The sequence below is a fragment of the Aulostomus chinensis genome, chromosome 1 (genome assembly GCF_037954235.1).
Source record: "Aulostomus chinensis isolate RoL2024-O1b breed Wild chromosome 1, RoL_Achi_v1.0, whole genome shotgun sequence".
Lineage (NCBI taxonomy): Eukaryota > Metazoa > Chordata > Actinopteri > Syngnathiformes > Aulostomidae > Aulostomus > Aulostomus chinensis.
Window position 1 is genome coordinate 7,422,832 of NC_141320.1, and position 17,361 is coordinate 7,440,192.

Genomic DNA, 17,361 nt, shown 5'->3' on the forward strand with positions numbered 1-17,361 from the left:
CCCCAGCTCCACACCATGGAGAGCCTCCTGGATGATGTCCTCAAGCAGCGTCCCTGTTTGTCTCCTGGCTGCAGCTGGACGCCCTCTCAGCTGTGAGAGTCCAGCAGTGTTGCTCTCTGTCCATCTGATGTCCGTCCTCTCCTGTGTTCGTCCGTTGAAGAGAAGGGAGACGGATTTCTCTTCCTCTCTTCTCTCCAGACGACCTTCTTTGTGTGTCAAACTACTTTGTGCTGCTCAAAGATCAAACTGATCTAGTGGCTCCAGGTGCCTGGACCTCTCTGGAGCAGCCGGTCCTGAGTGGATCCAACAGTTTCCCATGGGTGACTCTGTCGTGGTCTCTCTCCTCCTGCTGTCTCCAACTCTCAGAGTGCTTCTCCTAGTTTCTCTCCATCGTCCCTGTTGCTAGGCAGAGCACTGGTGAGGACTGAGGCCAGTGATGTCATCACCTCCAGCTGAGACCGATTGCACCACAGAGACTCTGAGTCTCCTGCTTTTCATGAAGAGTTTTCAGGCTAAATTCAGTTTGTGAGGTCCACACTGCACATTTGAGGGAACATGAAGGACAGAGGAGAGTCTGACTGTCATGGTGAAAGCCTTCAGCACTAGAACTGAAACAGCCCCACCATCTTAACCCCCCCAGACCAAACAGGCTTCATCAGAAACAGACCCCCCTCCTAGAACATCCAGAGATCATCAGTCTGATTAATAGAACATGGCAAACAATCAAGAAAATGTTATTGTTTGATCAGAAGCTGAAACAATGTTTCTATGTTTGTCTGTTCTGGTCTGAATGAAAGAGGAGGTTTTCTTGGTCATGTGACGTGGATGAGAGTTCAACTAGAACTTCCTGATTCAACAGGATTTTAGTTTGTTGGGATTTTGTCAAAGCCACCAACCAAACCTCTGAGTGGTGCAGATGTCTGCTGCCTCCTCAGAGCAGACTGGAGCTCAGCCTCACTCACCTGTGGGAGCCCCAGCAGAGCCACCGTGTGATGGAGTTTCAGTTTAGGATCCAAGGTCCTGGATTGAATTGGTGTTTTGTGTTTTTAGGCCTCCTGGCACCGATGAATGAATGAACCATTGTTCCAGAGGGAGCTGGTGTCAGGTCAGTCCCTGTTTCTACAAGACCTCCTGCTGCAGAGCCACATTGGGAAACATCCATCCATCCATTTTCGTCCACTTATCCTATTTAAGATTGTGTGTGTGTGTGTGTGTGTGTGTGTGTGTGGGGGGGGGGGGGGCTGGAGCCTGTCATTGTGAAACATTTGAAACTCAAAATCCTGTTCTTGTCACAATCCTGCTCTCCTAAAACAAGGACTGTTCAGTCAATGGTAGAGCAGAGAGGAGCAGAGGAAGCGTGCTGGGCCCAGAACCCAGAGGTCGATGGATCAAAACCATCCTCTGCTAGAAGAAGAAAAATAAAATGAACAAGTGTCTTTAGAAATGTGTGTCTGTTAAAAAGACGTTCATAAGGATTTTGTCTTCCTCCAGAATCACCAACCATTGTGAGAGTTAACAACAGTCCACTTTCTGACTGAAGCAAAAGTAGACTTCAAAAGGTTTTTCTGATTCAACATAGCAGCTAAATTTCCATTTCTCCACTGATTATCTGTTAAGGTTCATGGGGGGGTGGAGCCTATCACAGCTGACATTGGTCGAGGGGCGTGGTTCACCCTGGACAGGGCACCAGTCCATCACAGGACCAACACATAGAGACAGACAACCATTCACTCTCACAGTCACACCTACAGTCAATTTAGAGTATCAGTCAGCCTCATCCTCTCTTGATGTCTTTGGACTGTGGGAGGAAGCTGGAGTACCAGAGAGAACCCACGCAGGAACAGGAGAACATGCAGACTCCACACAGAAAGATCCTGTGCTGGAGCCGGGACTGGAACCTGGAACCTTCTTGCTGTGAGGCCACAGTGCTGACCACTGCACCACCATGCTGGATTTTCTGTAACGTCAAGTACATCTGAACTGGCACTTGACAGTGACAGCAGGAGAACAAAAATCCCAGTGTGTCATCAACATTTCCTGTCAAATCAATGATAGAAGCTGTTGAATTTCTGGATCAGACCAAGGAGAAAGGAGCCCCAATGAAAGAGTGATGGTTCTTGATTCTGATTTTGTTCTTCACTCCTACACCAGAGAGTGAAAGTGAGGGCTGGCTGGGAGCAACTGCCTGCTTCAGAGTGGGAGGAGCCTCAGGACTTTCCAGTGAGAGCTGCAAACTTCCACCAGCGCCCAGTGCCAGCAGGTCTTCATGATGGAGCTGAGAAGAACACAACAACACCAGAGCACTGGAGAGGAGCACAACACTTCTTTGCTTCCTGGCCACTCTCATGTCTGTCTGTCCATCTGGAGCTGGGGGGAGGAGCTTCACATGTTTTTTATTTTCTTAAAAAGGGAATGTCATGACTTCCTCTGTATGTTAGAATATGAACTACTAAAAATGTTCATCTCCAGTTTAAAGTTAGAATTAAATTTAAAGTAGAAAACTCTTCCCTCTTCAATCCTGTCACTCAGTGTTGTAAACTGTGTCAAACAAATTCTACTGTTCAACAGTTCAAGTGTTTCTAATGAAGCTGAATGTTCTCCTCTACTTTCCTCAATTGGGTTTCTTTCATGTCCTCCTGAGATCAAAGACAGAATTCTAGGTACAAATAAAGACACTATCAAAGCCTCCTGATGACATCATCATCAATTCTGTCTTTGATCTGTGTCTGTCCAGCCGGTCCTGAGTGGATACAACAGTTTCCCATGGGTGACTCTGTCGTGGTCTCTCTCCTGCTGTCTCCAACTCTCAGAGTGCTTCTACTGGTTTCTCCCCATCGTCCCTGTTGCTAGGCAGAGCACTGGTGAGGACTGAGGCCAGTGATGTCATCACCTCCAGCTGAGACCTGCCAGGTGATCCTGCTTCATTCAACTCTGCTGCCTCTGCCACTGCCCTGACTGGTGAGGCTGACAGCAGGTTCTCTCTCATCTAAACTCTCTGTTTACAATGGAGGCTGAAATCCTTGTGATTGGTGGTTCAATCATCAGGTCTGTTGAACTCCCAGGTGCCATCACCTGCTGTCTTCCTGGTGCCAAAGTTGTGGACATTATTGAACGTCTCCAGGACTCATCGATCTCCACCCCTCCTGCAGGTTCTCCCTGTTCCTGTGTGGGTTCTCTCTGGTTCTCCAGCTTCCTCCCACAGTCCAAAGACATCAAGAGGGGACGAGGCTGATTGATACTCTAAATTGACTGTAAGTGTGACTGTGAGTGTGAATGGTTGTCTGTCTGTGTCTGTGTTGGTCCTGGGAGGGACTGGCGACCCATCAAGGGTGAACCCCCTCCTCACCTGATGTCAGCTGTGATAGGCTCCACCCCCATGAACCATTGCAGACAATCAGTATAGAAATGGAAACTTAGCTGCTATGTTGAATCACTAAAACCTTCTGAAGACTTCTTTTGCTTCAGTGGAAAAGTAGAATGTTATTAACTCTCTCAATGGTTTGAATTCTGATTTCCACCTCTTTTTAACAGATTCACATTTCAAAATAACCAGGTTTATTTTGCTCCTTTCTTTGAGCAGAGGATGGTTTTGATCCATCAACCTCTGGGTTCTGGGCCCACCTCTCTTCCTCTGCTCTACCATTTATTAAACTGGCCTTGATTTAGTATTATTTATTTCTTTTATTATTATTATTAATTATTTTATTGACTTCACCCTGATAACCAGGAGGTAACGTGGTTGTCAGAGCAGCGGTGCTCAGGTCTGTGGACTCAGAGGAGGACTATGTCTGGATCTTTTCTTTTGATATCCTCCTGTCTGCTCTTTGCTTTTGGAGCTTCCTTCAACAACTCCCAGGCCTCCTGGGTACTGTAGGAGACATGGTCAAGTTCTTCTGACTTCTCCAGGAACGTCCTGCTCACATTGGTTGGTCTTCATTTTGACTCCTCCCACTGCCACAATGACCAGCCTTTATACTCTTGGTGACTGGGGCCCTGGTTGCTGCAGGCCTCAACACCAGCCTGTGGTTGTGAGCAGGGCAGAACAGAACTGACAGTATCTCCCATGCAGGACCTGGGTCAGCGCCTGGTGCAAGCTGGCCAACGTCCTGGAGTTCATTCAGCCTGGAGAACCAGGTGCTGGTTCCTTCTTTTACCAGGCAGGAATGGGCAGCAGATCCAAGATCAGTAGGTGTGGATGAAAAAATGAAGAAAAAATAAAAACGAGAAAAAGCAGTTTGGTTTGGAGTGCAATACTGCCTGATGTTCTTGATTGGTACAACTCTCCTTCAAGTGTGGGGAAAACAGCAAAAAGAATAAAACACTTGACATTGAGAGAACAAAGACTTCTAAGATCAAACACAAAACTCTGAGATCAAAGGTTGAAGTTCCCCAAGGTTCAGTTTTAGCTCAGACCCTCTTCAAGGTGGAACCAGCAGAGGAGCTCAGTAGAGACAACTGGACAGCAGCAGGACAGAACAGAGGCTCTCCACAATGGCAGGAGACAGGAAACAGGTTTGGACCATCTGGGTTTTGTCCACTTTGATGTTTTTCAAACATTGAAGGAAATTGTAAAAATCAACATTGTGGGAAACGTTGGTTTGCCAGTGTGTTTACATCATGAGTGTTGAGAGAGATGAGAGTGTTTGCTCATCTGTTCCAGAAGCTTCTTCTAGAGTTGAGCCTGGATGAGTGGAGGGACCTTTTTGACCATCAGGACTGGTTTTTGATGGCCTGATGGTGCATCGGGGTCATCATGGTCCTCCACCATCTGCAGGGGTTCCAGGACTGTTGTGGTGTTTGTGGGAACTGCAGGGGGAAGCCCTCAGACCTGGAGAGGAAGTCCTGACACCAGCAGACCCCTCCCCACCTGCAGCCTTTTTCCAGCTCCACCAAACCCACCATTCACTGCCTCCTCATCATCTGGGCATCAAAAGCAGCTCAGACCTGCTGCAGCTCAGAGACCTCAGCCATTTTTAGGATGTCTCCATGATTCTCCTTCACAGGATTTTCATTCAGAAACAAGAGAACTGTCAAAGACCACAACAGTTTTCAGCTTGATGGTAAACAGTACTTCAACTACCATTCCACTGTGTAATGGCAGTGACTGATGTGTACTATATGCAGTACTAATCAAGTACAGCCCTGACTGATACTTTATCTCCAGTGATAGGAAGGATAAGAATGTTGAAATGGACCCAGCAGGAAGAGAATCTCAAGTCATGGCAACTTTACTGAGCAGCACTCTAAACCTGCTTTGTGAAACGGGCCCCTGGTCTCTTTTAAACGCCCGGGCTACAAATTGGTCATTTACGGTACTGGTGACGCTCATTCAACCATGATGAAGGTCAACATGCATCATCTGCTGTGCTCCTTAACAGGGGAATTAGCTCAAATGGTAGAGTGCTAGCTTAGCATGTGAGAGGTAGGGCCTCCTTCTCCACAATACTTTAACTTATTCTGTTGATCAGAGGAGCTGCTGGGTGATGAATGCTGATGTTTGTCCACTGGTGTGATAAAGTGTCCCCTGTTACTGAGATGAGGATGAACACCTGCTCAGGTCAAAGCTGCAATGAAGTCAAGTCATCACCCTGTAAAGTACCAAATAACAACCAAAGTTACACTTTACAAGTAGAACAGGTCCAGTTCAACACTCCTTAAATGAATTTACACCCAACAATTCTTCATGAGCAAGCACATCCTAGCTTAGGCCCAACTTTTCTTGGTGCTCTCCTAGATGCTTGGGAGCTGCTGGGGGAGCGCTAGTTGGACCTAAGCTAGGAGCTAAGCTAAGGTGGTGTGCACCAGCTAATGAGGGCTGGCTAGCTCTCGCAGCTTTTGGTGCAGAGCCGCTGCAGGTCCAATTCAACATCGCTAAGCCTCACCTCCAACACAACAAGAAAACTACATTTAACACACTTATCAGTATCACTAAAGGAGGCAGAGGAGGAACAAAACATGTGGCACTCTGAGCAGGAGAGAGGAGAGCAAGAGGGAGAAGCCATCGTTAGCTTAGCGTGTTTACAAGGCAGAAAGACTGTTGCTACCAGAATGATGGTCTTTTAAACTTCAGCCAAATAAAGCAATTAGGTATTAATTTTTGGTGGGTAATTAGTCAATGAAATAAGGAATTAGCAGGGAGGATCACACTTTAGCGAGCACAATGAAGCAAGGCTCTACGTTCAGCAACACAGAAAAAGGAGTTGAGGTCACATGCTTCCTGCAACCAAGGTCAAAAATCCAGGACGGACGAAGGGGAGGATGACAAAGACAAAGACACAAGAGACAGAGATAATAACCTTAAACTCCATAACAACCATAACACATATTGCCCACACACACACACACACACACACACACACACACGCATTTTGTGAAACAACTCAGGAGTCATCAGGTGTTTTACTCAGAGGGATTCATTCATGATAAATGAGCATGGAGGAGACCCAGTAATCATCAACACAAGCGTCACATGAGCAGGTCACCACCCACTTTTATTGATTGGTTCTTGTAAGAATCACTCCCAACGCCATCAGGAGGTCATTTTTTGTCCTGCCCTGTCTCAACTGTTGGAGCACAGCAACAGCCTGAACTCTGCCACTACCTTATCCCTCCCTAACAACCTCATTCAGACCCACTATCAGGACTACCCTGACCCCCCTGACCCTCATCAGTCACTCGTAGTGCCTCACACTGGAGGGAATAGGAGCGTCTGTGAGTTCTGACTGTTGGGATGCACATCCATGCGATGGAAGAGCTGTTTTAAACAGGGAATCATTTGACCTTTTGACCTGTGTGGGCAGGTACAGAGGGACGATTCCATGAACAATAATATTACTAAACAAATGGGTCTTTAGCATCTTTCTAAAGGTGTCCTCAGCGTCCTCATGTCCAGAGGGAGAGCGTTCCAGAGTCTAGGAGCTGCAACCTGGAAGGTTCCCTCTCCTTCAGTGAGGCTGAATCCCTGTGGTCAGTGAGGATAAGGGACCCCACAGGTGTCACTAAAGTGCTTTAGACTGCAAAGGACACAGCTAATCAAGCTGGGATCAACTGCTGTGGTGATCAAGGTATCATCATATATAACAAACAAAGAAAACAAAGTTGAGGAAAAGCACACAAAAAAAAAACTATGAACATGAACAGAGCATCTTCTACACCAGATGTCACACGGCTCAGTAGACCTCTGGTTTGACCCGCAGCAGGTCCAGTCTCCAGGGTGCCCCCATCATTCTGCTCTTCAGTCACAGGACATGCAGCAGAATCCCGTCGCTCTTCTGCAGAAGAACATGTGAGAGCGTCTGCTTGCTCTTCTCTGGCTGGACGTAGGGGAGAGTCTGCTGGCTCTTCTCTGGCTGGACGTAGGGGAGAGTCTGCTTGCTCTTCTCTGGCTGGACGTAGGGGAGAGTCTGCTTGCTCTTCTCTGGCTGGACGTAGGGGAGAGTCTGCTTGCTCTTCTCTGGTTGGACGTAGGGGAGAGTCTGCTTGCTCTTCTCTGGCTGGACGTAGGGGAGAGTCTGCTTGCTCTTCTCTGGCTGGACGTAGGGGAGAGTCTGTTTGCTCTTCTCTGGCTGGACGTGGGGGAGAGTCTGTTTGCTCTTCTCTGGCTGGACGTAGGGGAGAGTCTGTTTGCTCTTCAGAAGTTTGCTGGACCTTCGCTTGAAGGTCATGATTTTCCTCTTTCAAACAGCTTTTTAAATCATGAAGATTTCCCAGGATTTCCCTCTGAGCACTGCTCCTTTTCTTCTTTTGTGTTCTCACTGCACATAGAAGACTCTGAACTTCACCGTTCAGACTGCCAGTCTTTGTGGGGTCCTGGTCCTTCCTTGATTCAAGGTGGGCCAACTCAGCAGTGAAGGTCCCTGTCCCCTGAGATGCAGTAGAAACTCGTCTCCTCAAACATCCATTTTCTGCCTCTCTCTCCTCACTCTGGGACCTCAGCTGTTCAAGAGTTGTCTTCTTCTCAGTGAGTTCTTGTCTCATTTTGTTCTTCTCTGCCTGGATGGAGTTGAGCTCACACTTGAGGTCACACTTCTCCTTGTAAACCATCTTCACCTCAAGCTGAAGATTGTGGACTTGTGTGTTCAGGTTTCTGATCTGAGTCTGGTTCTCCTCCCTCACAGATTCAAGGTTACCCACCATGGCAGACATGTTCTCTACCAGCTGATATGCAATGATCTTCTCTTGTCCAAGACTAGAAACCTGTCCCCACAAATTCTGGTTTTCTGTCCATCTCTTGTCACACAGAGACTGAAGCTGATCAAGTGCACTTTTCGTCTCAGTCAGGTCTTCCTCAAGACATTTCATCTCCACCTGTTCACTCTCCCTCAGAGACTGAACCTGGGTCAGCTCTTTTCTGAGCTCATGGTTCTCTCCATCAACCTTCCTCCCCTCACACTGAAGACTGTGGACTGTTGCGTTCAGATCTTCTATCTGAGTCTGGTTCTTGTCCTGGACTGTTTTGAGGTTGGCCACCACAGCAGTGAGGTTCTGTAGCTCCTGGATTGCTCTTTTATTCTCACGTTCAAGAGTAGAAACTTGTTTCCTCAAATTCTGGTTTTCTGCCTGTGTGTTGTCACTCAGAGACTGAAGCTGCTCAAGTGCAGCTTTCTTCTCAGTCAGGTCCTCCTGCTCTGTCAGCCTTAGAGATGAAGGAGCAGGATCACATTGACCAGGATCATTCAGTGGATAAATACAGCTCCTACTGAGATCCACCAGATCTCTGAATGCTCCAACGATACAATCCAATGGAGTCATAGCCTTCTGTCCTGGGTTGATCTGAAGATCTTGAGCCAGACTAAATCTCCTGGAACTGTCAAGTGTTTTAAGAGCAAAACTGCCCAAGAAATGAGGAGACTGGATTCTTTTCTAGAATGTGATGGCAATGACAGTCCTGCAGAGTGACATCACTGACATGACTGATGACTTCAGTCACGTGACTGATGACTTCAGTCACATGACTGGATGACAGTGTAGATGCCAATGTAGAGGTTGGGGAAATAGTCTCTGAGAATCCAGCTTGAAGCCACGCCCTCTTTGTTCTTCAAAAACCCAAACAGCGACCATCAGTCTCCCTCCAATCCTGTACTTGGGTTCAATGTTGCTGTTCCATTTTGCAGCAGTAGGTGTCGCTGTGATACCAGGTTCAGTTCAAGATTCCCAACTCCAGCTCATGTTGGTGACCTCAGTGGCAGGTAAAATGGTGCTTCAGTGGATCATGTGATCAACTCATGTCTGTCCTCACTGCTCCACAGGTCTGTCAAATGTTCTGTAAAATAGTTGGACCCAGCAGAGCTGCTAGATTAGGAGTTGATGGAGTCGTTGCAGATACCAGGGTCCAAAGTCCAGCTTGAACCTGGTTTGTGCAGTTCTTTGTCAAGCTAGCAGCCATTCTTGTCACTGCCAAGCTAAAGTGACTTCTGTCAACAAAGGTCAACATACAAAAGGACATTTCTACTGGCAGTTCAAGATTTTGATCAAACTCCTTTTTCAGAGCTGGAACCTTCCTCTAGTGTCAGCTTTCTGTTCCCATCTCTATGGTCACGGTCAGTTTTGACCCACGTCTTCAATCAGCTGTCAAATAAACTAAAACAATTTTCTATCCTCCAAGTTGTTTCCATCTCTTGGTGACCTTGTTAGGCTTCCTTATCCATGGAAATATTGATTGATTGATTGATTGATTGTGTTTAGATTCATATGTGACACTTCTGTGTGTTCTCTGCAGAGATGTTTCCTGCAGTTGAAGCACAATCCGTTTGTCCTGCTGTCCTGACTGCTTGGGCAGACCTGACACCTCTTTCATCTGGAACCAGATCCTGAGTGGGGTTGTGGCTGTGGCTGTTCTGGTTGGTGTTGAGGCAGGGCTGCTGAGGAGGACGCTGTTCCACTCTTGGTGGATGTGGGTCCACAACACAAATGCATTCTATGCAGACACATCAAGGATGGTCTTTGTTTGTTGTGTTGTTGTGTAGGTCGATGGGAGAACGAGGCTGATGAGAGTCCCTGAAGCTCCCATGACTGGGAGAGGAGCTGCTGGCAGTGTTGCTGACAGTGCACTTCTGACTTCAGGTTTGGCTCTGATTGTTGCTTTGTCATCTTATTTTGATAACTGGGTCTAAACCAATCCTAATGATTTCATAATTCAGTGAAAAACATTTTTTCTTTTATTTTGTTGAACTAGAGGTTCCTGACAAAGTCAAAAATCCTTGATACAATAAACAAATTGATGTGGTTCTTTGATGCATTTAAATCCTAAAACAGGTCCCACAGGAGGAAGGTTAAATCATGTGACCATCATCATAACAGCTGTTGACCTTGTTTAACTAGTTGGTGGTGCTAAATATCACCAGCTTGCTAACGTTAACTAGCTAACGTAGCCAGCTAGCTAATATTATTTTCTAACTTCAGGCCTAAATTTTGGATTGATTGTGAAAATTGTTCACCTCACCTTTGTAACACCAGGTTTTGTCTTGATGATGTCATTGTAACTGTCTTTCTGATTCTAAAATATAAATGCATCCAAAATAAAAATGTCAAACTGCCCCTCCATGGAAACATCATATTTAATATACTGCAATATTCTTTTCCAGTGTACTACACTATATTTTTGTTTTATCAGAGAGGCTTTAATGTCTGTCTTTGATCTCTAAACTCTGACTCTGATGTCATTGGTGGTGACTGAATTCTACCCCCTGACAGACTGGGAAGGCTCATATTGGCGATGGATCCATGAAGGAATGAAGGTCTTTTTTCAAAGTAACTTGTTATTTTGTTCTTGGTTGTCATGGTGACTCGTGGTATCGGGGCTCCATTGATGATGTCATTTTGTCGTGGTTGTGCACTTGTGACACTCAAGGTGAACACACTCACAGTTGATTGGACCGACTCAGATCAGCTGTTCTGAACCTGATACTCAGAGTTTCCATCTCAGTGTCAACTCAGGAGTGACTGAGGAGAAGAGTTTCAGAACAGCCACAGTTGGGGGACTTCCATCCAGCAGCCATTTTCTATCCCTGTAAGGGAGTGAAGGGATCTGGAGCTGCTGGGTTCAGGTGGATCCAGAACACAAGATGGAGGTCAGTCAGGACCCCAGAAGGAGACCAGCATCTGGAAGGTGAAGATGCTTTAATCCGACACCATCGTGTCAACAATTCTGAAATCAGAACAAAAATAAACAGTAGTATTTCCACCTGCTACTCCTGCAGATATTCAAGTGAACAGGAACACAGATTCATGCTCAACTTCTCCTGTGTGTTCATCCACAGTCACCAAACAACAACCAAACCAGACAAAAGGGGGTTTGCTAGCATGGCGATCAGCTGTAGTTCACCCATCTTATCCAGGTCACATGGCTCAGGGATAGCATGGCCATCTGGTAACAAAAGGGGGTTTGCTAGCTTGGCGTGCTGAGGTAGAACGGCTCTGTTTAAATTGAGTCCTTTTTCCATTTCTTTCCCGGCTTCTTCTAGCAGTGCTGTCATCCCTTCCAGTGACTGCAGGAGGGAAGGGGTCCCCCTTCAGAATCAGTTTGATGTCATTGTTACTTCCTCTTCAACACTCCTTTAGCAGACCAACTCACTAACTAGCTCAGTGAGGTGGTGTGGCCGAGTGGTCTAAGGTGCTGGATTAAGGCCCCAGTCTCTGAGGAGGCGTGGGTTCAAATCCCACCACTGCCATCATGTCCCAGGTCTCTGGAGAGGTGTGGCAGGTCTCTCCCAGCCTCTCTGTGCTGGGGGTGTTGGCTGCTTTTATCACTCTGGGAAGAAAATGTCCTGAACTTGAGGTGTTCTCCTCATCTTGAACTCTCCAAAACAACAATGTGCAGTAACGCTGAGCTGCCTTCAAGCCAACAACATGGGCACAGTGTACCCAGAGCCACAGGCTCCTCCCAGTATATGCAGCACTGCCAGTGACCTCTGCTCCAGTGTAACAGTGACTCTCCAAACTGAAGCTGATCCAGGACCAGCTCAGGAGGAGCCATGGAGCAGACAGGCTCTCTGATTTAATGCTGCTGGATATTGAGAGGAACATCCCAGTTGACTCCAACAAGGCTGCTGATGTCTTCAGACCCAGGACCAGAAGAAGAACCCTCCTCTGAGTCCACAGACCTGAGCACCGCTGCTCTGACTACCAGGTTACCTCCTGGTTATCAGGGTGAAGTCATGGTGAGGTGGTCAGTTGTTCCTTGGGTTTTATTACAGAGGCCTGGGAGTTAAACACTGAATTAAATAATTTTAATTATTTAATGAAGTTTCCTGCTGTTTTGCTGGAAATGTTTGACAACTTCCTCCATGCTGGTGCCCCATCACACACAACAGGTGCACTTGTCCTCTTTTCACCTCTGACCCTCAAACATTCCACCAGTGAACGTCCAGAAATTGAAGCATCAACAGTTCAGCAACAATGAATTCTTCAAATCACCTCTGAAATAACAGATGAATCTTTACCTGCTGAGGCTTCAGAGCCAAATTGGGAACCTTCAACTCTCACATTCCTGTTCTTGTCTCAATCCTGCTCTCCTAAATCAAGACCTGTTCAATAGATGGTAGAGCAGAGAGGAGCAGAGGAAGAGAGCTGGGACCAGAACCAGAGGTTCTGGGCCCAGGTTCTGCAGAATCACAAACCATTGTGAGTTAACAACAGTCTCCTTTCTGACTGAAGCAAAAGTTTACTTCAAAAGGTTTTTGTGATTCAACATAGCAGCTAAATTTCCATTTCTATACTGATTATCTGCAGTGGTTCATGGGGGGTGGAGCCTATCACAGCTGACAATGGGTGAGAGGCGTGGTTCATCCTGGACAGGTCACCAGTCCATCACAGGACAAACACATAGAGACAGACAACCTTTCACACTCACAATCACACCTACGGTCAATTTAGAGTATCAATCAGCCTCGTCCCCTCTTGATGTCTTTGGACTGTGGGAGGAAGCTGGAGTACCAGAGAGAACCCACACAGGAACAGGGAGAACATGCAAACCCAGAGCCTTCTTGCTGTGTGGCAACAGCACGAACCATTGCACCATTTTGTCCCCTGAAAATGCCACCAGAATTTTGGGATTTTCTGTAAAACCAAGTACACATGAACACACTACACTGATCTCAGGGGTAGTGGCACACTGGATAATGTGTCTGACTACAAATCAGAAGCTTCTAGGTTCAACTGCTGGCCAGCTTAATTAAAACTTTACACTGAGAAGCTTTCATTTCCTCTCCTTCTTCCCAGGATGGTTCCACCTCAGTGGAAAGGTTCACTAAATACTCATCAACTTCTCTGGTCCAATCACATTTATGTTGGCACACAGAGAACAGATCCAGAGTCAGAGCTGAGACTTCAGTCTGACCACCTTAAGATGGAGGAGAAGAAGCCCTGATTTCTGGGTCTCAGTCTTTTTACTCTCTTGGCTCCACCCACACAGGGCAGGAGAACATCCTCATGGTGAGTCAGTGTTTTTCCATGTTTAACCAAATCAGCTCTCAGTGGTTAAGAACAGGTGAGTTAGTGAGTGTGGTTCGTTCTAATCTGATGTCCAAGCTGCAGGGAACAGCAAAGCCAAACAGTACAGAAGCCTTTCAGCATTCATGCAGACTGGAAAGAGGCTGAAATGCTCCCTGCTTCTGGAAGGAGCAGAGATGGAGCCAGAAAAAACACAGAATTTACCCAGACTCTGATTTGAACTAGCAAGAGACTCAAGCTGGTCATGAAGTATGATTGGCTGCCTCTTCGTGATGTCATTCACACACACCTGTATAATCAGGATGTGAGCTGAGGGGTGGAGATCGATGAGTCCTGGAGACGTTCAATAATGTCCACAACTTTGGCACCAGGAAGACAGCAGGTGATGGCACCTGGGAGTTCAACAGACCTGATGATTGAACCACCAATCACAAGGATTTCAGCCTCCATTGTAAACAGAGAGTTTAGATGAGAGAGAACCTGCTGTCAGCCTCACCAGTCAGGGCAGTGGCAGAGGCAGCAGAGTTGAATGAAGCAGGACCACCTGGCAGGTCTCAGCTGGAGGTGATGACATCACTGGCCTCAGTCCTAACCAGTGCTCTGCCTAGCAACAGGGACGATGGGGAGAAACCAGTAGAAGCACTCTGAGAGTTGGAGACAGCAGGAGAGAGACCACGACAGAGTCACCCATGGGAAACTGTTGTATCCACTCAGGACCGGCTGGACAGACACAGATCAAAGACAGAATTGATGATGATGTCATCAGGAGGCTTTGATAGTGTCTTTATTTGTACCTAGAATTCTGTCTTTGATCTCAGGAGGACATGAAAGAAACCCAATTGAGGAAAGTAGAGGAGAACATTCAGCTTCATTAGAAACACTTGAACTGTTGAACAGTAGAATTTGTTTGAAACAGTTTACAACACTGAGTGACAGGATTGAAGAGGGAAGAGTTTTCTACTTTAAATTTAATTCTAACTTTAAACTGTGGATGAACATTTTTAGTAGTTCATATTCTAACATACAGAGGAAGTCATGACATTCCCTTTTTAAGAAAATAAAAAACATGTGAAGCTCCTCCCCCCAGCTCCAGATGGACAGACAGACATGAGAGTGGCCAGGAAGCAAAGAAGTGTTGTGCTCCTCTCCAGTGCTCTGGTGTTGTTGTGTTCTTCTCAGCTCCATCATGAAGACCTGCTGGCACTGGGCGCTGGTGGAAGTTTGCAGCTCTCACTGGAAAGTCCTGAGGCTCCTCCCACTCTGAAGCAGGCAGTTGCTCCCAGCCAGCCCTCATTTTCACTCTCTGGTGTAGGAGTGAAGAACAAAATCAGAATCAAGAACCATCACTCTTTCATTGGGGCTCCTTTCTCCTTGGTCTGATCCAGAAATTCAACAGCTTCTATCATTGATTTGACAGGAAATGTTGATGACACACTGGGATTTTTGTTCTCCTGCTGTCACTGTCAAGTGCCAGTTCAGATGTACTTGACGTTACAGAAAATCCAGCATGGTGGTGCAGTGGTCAGCACTGTGGCCTCACAGCAAGAAGGTTCCAGGTTCCAGTCCCGGCTCCAGCACAGGATCTTTCTGTGTGGAGTCTGCATGTTCTCCTGTTCCTGCGTGGGTTCTCTCTGGTACTCCAGCTTCCTCCCACAGTCCAAAGACATCAAGAGAGGATGAGGCTGACTGATACTCTAAATTGACTGTAGGTGTGACTGTGAGAGTGAATGGTTGTCTGTCTCTATGTGTTGGTCCTGTGATGGACTGGTGCCCTGTCCAGGGTGAACCACGCCCCTCGACCAATGTCAGCTGTGATAGGCTCCACCCCCCCATGAACCTTAACAGATAATCAGTGGAGAAATGGAAATTTAGCTGCTATGTTGAATCAGAAAAACCTTTTGAAGTCTACTTTTGCTTCAGTCAGAAAGTGGACTGTTGTTAACTCTCACAATGGTTGGTGATTCTGGAGGAAGACAAAATCCTTATGAACGTCTTTTTAACAGACACACATTTCTAAAGACACTTGTTCATTTTATTTTTCTTCTTCTAGCAGAGGATGGTTTTGATCCATCGACCTCTGGGTTCTGGGCCCAGCACGCTTCCTCTGCTCCTCTCTGCTCTACCATTGACTGAACAGTCCTTGTTTTAGGAGAGCAGGATTGTGACAAGAACAGGATTTTGAGTTTCAAATGTTTCACAATGACAGGCTCCAGCCCCCCCCCCCCACACACACACACACACACACACACACACACAATCTTAAATAGGATAAGTGGACGAAAATGGATGGATGGATGTTTCCCAATGTGGCTCTGCAGCAGGAGGTCTTGTAGAAACAGGGACTGACCTGACACCAGCTCCCTCTGGAACAATGGTTCATTCATTCATCGGTGCCAGGAGGCCTAAAAACACAAAACACCAATTCAATCCAGGACCTTGGATCCTAAACTGAAACTCCATCACACGGTGGCTCTGCTGGGGCTCCCACAGGTGAGTGAGGCTGAGCTCCAGTCTGCTCTGAGGAGGCAGCAGACATCTGCACCACTCAGAGGTTTGGTTGGTGGCTTTGACAAAATCCCAACAAACTAAAATCCTGTTGAATCAGGAAGTTCTAGTTGAACTCTCATCCACGTCACATGACCAAGAAAACCTCCTCTTTCATTCAGACCAGAACAGACAAACATAGAAACATTGTTTCAGCTTCTGATCAAACAATAACATTTTCTTGATTGTTTGCCATGTTCTATTAATCAGACTGATGATCTCTGGATGTTCTAGGAGGGGGGTCTGTTTCTGATGAAGCCTGTTTGGTCTGGGGGGGTTAAGATGGTGGGGCTGTTTCAGTTCTAGTGCTGAAGGCTTTCACCATGACAGTCAGACTCTCCTCTGTCCTTCATGTTCCCTCAAATGTGCAGTGTGGACCTCACAAACTGAATTTAGCCTGAAAACTCTTCATGAAAAGCAGGAGACTCAGAGTCTCTGTGGTGCAATCGGTCAGCGCGCTCGGCTGTTAACCGAGAGGCTGGTGGTTCAAGCCCACCCAGGGACAATGACCAGGCTCTACTGGTGCTTAGGAGTCGCTGCGTTTATGATCTGAATGTGGACGGACAGATTGACCCTCCACAGCAGACCCACGTGACAGATCTCTGGATGAGACGTTTCAGTCTTCAGTTTCGTCATTGTGTGTCATGCAGTGTTGCTGGCAGCCCTGCTGGCTGTGGGTAAAGTGGGGGCTCAGAGTTTGTAGAGTCGGCTCACTGTTTGGTTCTCAGATGCTCCAGCTCAGGTTAGCGAGGTGGTGGAGAAATGAATGAGAACTCTGCCTCCCGGGAGGCTTCACTCCTGGAGGTGGAAATGATGAGGAGTTTTAAAATCTGCTCCTCTTTCACGCTGACTTGTTTTCTTGGGTTCCCTCTTTCATTCATGTGTGATTTTAGTCTCAGCTCTCTCAACCTGAATGGAGCCAGAACCCATTTTAAAAGAGCTGCTCTTTTAAACTCCTGGAGATCAAGAGGATCCTGCCATGTTTGTCCAGGAGACCCACAGCACAACAGTCAGTGAATGGGGATGCAGGCAGGCTTTTAATGGGGGTCATTTGAAGTCCCAAGTCCAGTTGGAGCAGAGGGTGGAGTTTGATTCTCCAGGAGTTTTCGTTGTTGTTTTTTTCACCAGTTTCTTTTGGTTTGGAGGAAATCATTCCAGGTGTTTGAAAGAAAGTGAGAGCAACTTTGGAAAATGTTCAACTGGTGTTTTTAAATGTCTTTGCACCAACAAGTGGTGGACAGGACAGCTTTTGAGACATTTTAATGCCACCGTTCAACAGTGAATCTGCTGGTTTCCTGTTTTTAGGAGCTGATGGGAGCTGCACAGAGAAGCTCTTTGAGACAGGAACCATTCAGAGCTCCACCCTGC

The 17,361-nt window shown here is 46.8% G+C and overlaps 2 long non-coding RNA genes and 1 other non-coding gene across 4 annotated transcripts in view; all 3 read left to right on the top strand.

Moving 5' to 3' along the window:
* Positions 1–2,872, top strand: part of LOC147270199 (uncharacterized) — a 31,567-nt gene extending 28,695 nt beyond the window's left edge. The window contains exon 7 of one of the 2 annotated variants that reach the window (XR_015115675.1): positions 2,811–2,872. This is a non-coding gene — a long non-coding RNA (uncharacterized LOC147270199). Of the gene's footprint in view, positions 1–1,050; positions 1,165–2,810 lie in introns of those variants that run through there. The other variant, XR_015115674.1, reaches the window with a different exon arrangement.
* Positions 2,873–2,882: 10 nt separating this feature from the next.
* Positions 2,883–10,566, top strand: LOC147270201 (uncharacterized). Its single transcript, XR_015115676.1, has 3 exons — positions 2,883–2,910; positions 3,063–3,251; positions 9,719–10,566. It is a non-coding gene; the product is annotated as an uncharacterized LOC147270201 (long non-coding RNA).
* Positions 10,567–16,424: 5,858 nt separating this feature from the next.
* On the top strand, positions 16,425–16,498 carry trnan-guu (transfer RNA asparagine (anticodon GUU)). The gene has a single exon. It is a non-coding gene; the product is annotated as a tRNA-Asn (tRNA).
* Positions 16,499–17,361: the final 863 nt, after the last annotated feature.